At 50.6% G+C, this 3,291-nt stretch overlaps 1 pseudogene; it reads left to right on the top strand.

Annotated features, from left to right (window-relative positions):
• LOC119960884 overlaps positions 1 to 2,866 on the top strand; it is a 353,028-nt pseudogene extending 350,162 nt beyond the window's left edge.
• The last annotated feature ends 425 nt before the right edge of the window (positions 2,867 to 3,291 follow it).

The following is a 3,291-nucleotide window of genomic DNA, read 5'->3' as shown; positions in this document are numbered from 1 at the left end:
AATTTATCAAGGCCAATCCACCTAACGTTCCCTTTAGACTGTTGGAGGAAACCTGAGCACTGGCTGGAAACCCACGCAGACATGGGGAGAAAGTGCAAACTCCCACACAGTCCCAAGGCCGGAATTGAACCCGAGTCCCTAGCGCTGTGAGGCAGCAGTGCTGATCACCGTGCCACCAGAAGCATAGTTTTGGTATCAATATTACTGTTTATGAATAAAAGCAATTACTGCGGATGCTGGAATCTGAAGCCAAAGAGAAAATGCTGGAACATCTCAGCAGGTCTGGCAGCATCTGTAGGGAAGGAAAAGAGTTAACAAAGGACCATGAAATGAAAATGAAATGAAAATGGCTTATTGTCACGAGTAGGCTTCAATGAAGTTACTGTGAAAAGCCCCTAGTCGCCACATTCCGGCGCCTGTTCGGGGAGGCTGGTACGGGAATCGAACCGTGCTGCTGGCCTGCTTGGTCTGCTAAAAGCCAGCGATTTAGCTGAGTGAGCTAAACCAGCCCCTCTGGACTCAACATGAGATCTTTTCTCTCCCTACAGATGCTGCCAGACCTGCTGAGATGTTCCAGCATTTTCTCTTTGGTTACTGTTTATGAAGCTCAAGATTGAATTTGCTTTGCCAACTATTCTCTTTAATATGACTTGTAGATATACAAAATCCCTCTTCACCTCTTTCTCACTCCTCCCAAAGAGGCCAGTTGGGTTTTTGTGACAATCCAGCAGTTTTCATGGTCACTTTTTCCCAGTGCCAGCCCCACAATGACCAGAATCATTCAGCTCAATTTCACAACCTGCCTTTGTGTTTTTGTGGGTTCTCTCTCACTCCCTATTTTCTGTTTTAAATCACTTTCACAGGGTGTTCGAAGGGGAGGCTTCAAAGTCCGGAAACTCAAACCAAGCATCACATTAGGATCTGACAAGAGCCCTCAATTTATCATATCCTGAATATCAGCGGATATTGAACATGGAAGGAAAAAGCATCGTTCACAGTGGGGAGAAACCGTACACGTCATCGGGCCCCATGAGACAGAAATGCAGTCACACTGAGGAGAAACTGTGGAAATGTGCGGACTGTGGGAAAGGATTCACTTCCCCATCCAAGCTGGAAACTCATCGACGTAGTCACACTGGGGAGAGACCGTTCACCTGCTCCACGTGTGGGAAGGGATTCACTAAGTCATCCACACTGCGGCAACACCGCGAATTCACACTGGGGAGAGACCATTCACCTGCTCCACGTGTGGGAAGGGATTCACTCAGTCATCCCACTGTTGCCACCAGCGAATTCACACTGGGGAGAGACCGTTCACCTGCTCCACGTGTGGGAAGGGATTCACTAATTCATCCCAACCTGCTGAGTCACCAGCGAGTTCACACAGGGGAAGACCGTTCACTGCTCACCAAGTGTGGGAAGGGATTCACTGATCATCCAACCTGCTGAGTCACCAGCGTGTTCACACAGGGGAGAGACCGTTCACCTGCTCCAAGTGTGGGAAGGGATTCACTGATTCATCCCACCTGTTGCGTCACCAGCAAGTTCACACTCGGGAGAGACCGTTCACCTGCTCCACTGTGGGAAGGGATTCACTGATTCATCCACTGCGGGAACCAGCGAGTTCACACTGGGAGAGACCGTTCACCTGCTCCACGTGTGGGAAGGGATTCACTCTGTCAGCCAACCTGCTGAGTCACCAGCGAGTTCACACTGGGGAGAGACCGTTCACCTGCTCCACGTGTGGGAAGGGATTCACTCTGTCAGCCAACCTGCTGAGTCACCAGCGAGTTCACACTGGGGAGAGACCGTTCACCTGCTCCACGTGTGGGAAGGGATTCACTCAGTCATCCCACCTGTTGCGTCACCAGCGAGTTCACACTGGGGAGAGACCGTTCACCTGCTCCACGTGTGGGAAGGGATTCACTCAGTCATCCACCTGCTAGTCACCAGCGTGTTCACACTGGGGAGAGACCGTTCACCTGCTCCACGTGTGGGAAGGGATTCACTGAATCATCCACACTGCGGAAACACCAGCGAATTCACACTGGGGAGAGACCGTTCACCTGCTCCACGTGTGGGAAGGAATTCACTGAATCATCCACACTGCGGAAACACCAGCGAATTCACACTGGGGAGAGACCATTCACCTGCTCCGCCTGTGGGAAGGGATTCACTCGGTCATCCCACCTGCTGATTCACCAGCGAGTTCACACTGGGGAGAGACCGTTCACCTGCTCCACGTGTGGGAAGGGATTCACTCAGTCAGCCAACCTGCTGAGTCACCAACGAGTTCACACTGGGGAGAGACCATTCACCTGCTCCACGTGTGGGAAGGGATTCACTGAATCATCCACACTGCGGAAACACCAGCGAGTTCATACTGGGGAGAGACCGTTCACCTGCTCCACGTGTGGGAAGGGATTCACTCTGTCATCCCACCTGCTGAGACACCAGCGAGTTCACACTGATTAGAGACCGTTTCAATGTCCAGACTGTGGGAAGAGCTATAAAGTTCTGGGGAATTGATGTGTCATCAACGTGTTCACACTGATGAGAGACCGTTCAGGTGCTCTCACTGTGGGACTGGGTTCAGACAATCCTCTTGCCTCACTGTACATCAGCGAATTCACAATGGGGAGAGGCCATTGACCTGCTCCGAGTGTGGGAAGGGATTCACTCAGTCATCCCACCTGCTGAGACACCAGCGAGGCCACAAGTAACCACAGTGATTGGATTTTCCTGTTCCTCACATTCAGGACTGAACCATGTTCATTTGGGTCTCTTTCTCCTAATAATAAACTCCAGCCCATTTACAGGGGCTAATATTCTGGCTGAAAGTTAAATAAATTAGAATTATGTTAAATATGCAGTGTTGAAATTTTTTAATATCTCTGACACAAGTTAGTTCCTTTTTTTTTATAAATTTAGATTATCCAATTATTTTTTCCAATTAAGGGGGCAATTTAGCTTGGCCAATCCACCTACTCTGCACATTTTTGGGTTGTGGGGGCGAAACCCACGCAGACACGGGGAGAATGTGCAAACTCCACACGGACAGTGACCCAGAGCCGGGATCAAACCTGGGACCTCAGCGCTGTGAGGCGGTTGTGCTAACCACTAGGCCACCGTGCTGCCCTAGTTAGTTCCTTTTGAAGTACTCTCGCTCTCCCCTGTCTCTTCCATCCTCACCTCCAACAAGAGTCTGAGGAGCTTGTGAAGCTTCTTTGTGACATGAGATTGAGTCAATCCGATCAGCTGCCTCGGCTGCTTCCCTCCCTTCCACGAGCC

This window comes from Scyliorhinus canicula, unplaced genomic scaffold (genome assembly GCF_902713615.1).
Source record: "Scyliorhinus canicula unplaced genomic scaffold, sScyCan1.1, whole genome shotgun sequence".
In the NCBI taxonomy this organism is placed as follows: Eukaryota; Metazoa; Chordata; class Chondrichthyes; order Carcharhiniformes; family Scyliorhinidae; genus Scyliorhinus; species Scyliorhinus canicula.
The sequence above is the reverse complement of the archived record's forward strand: the minus strand, read 5'-3'. Positions and strand labels throughout refer to the sequence as shown.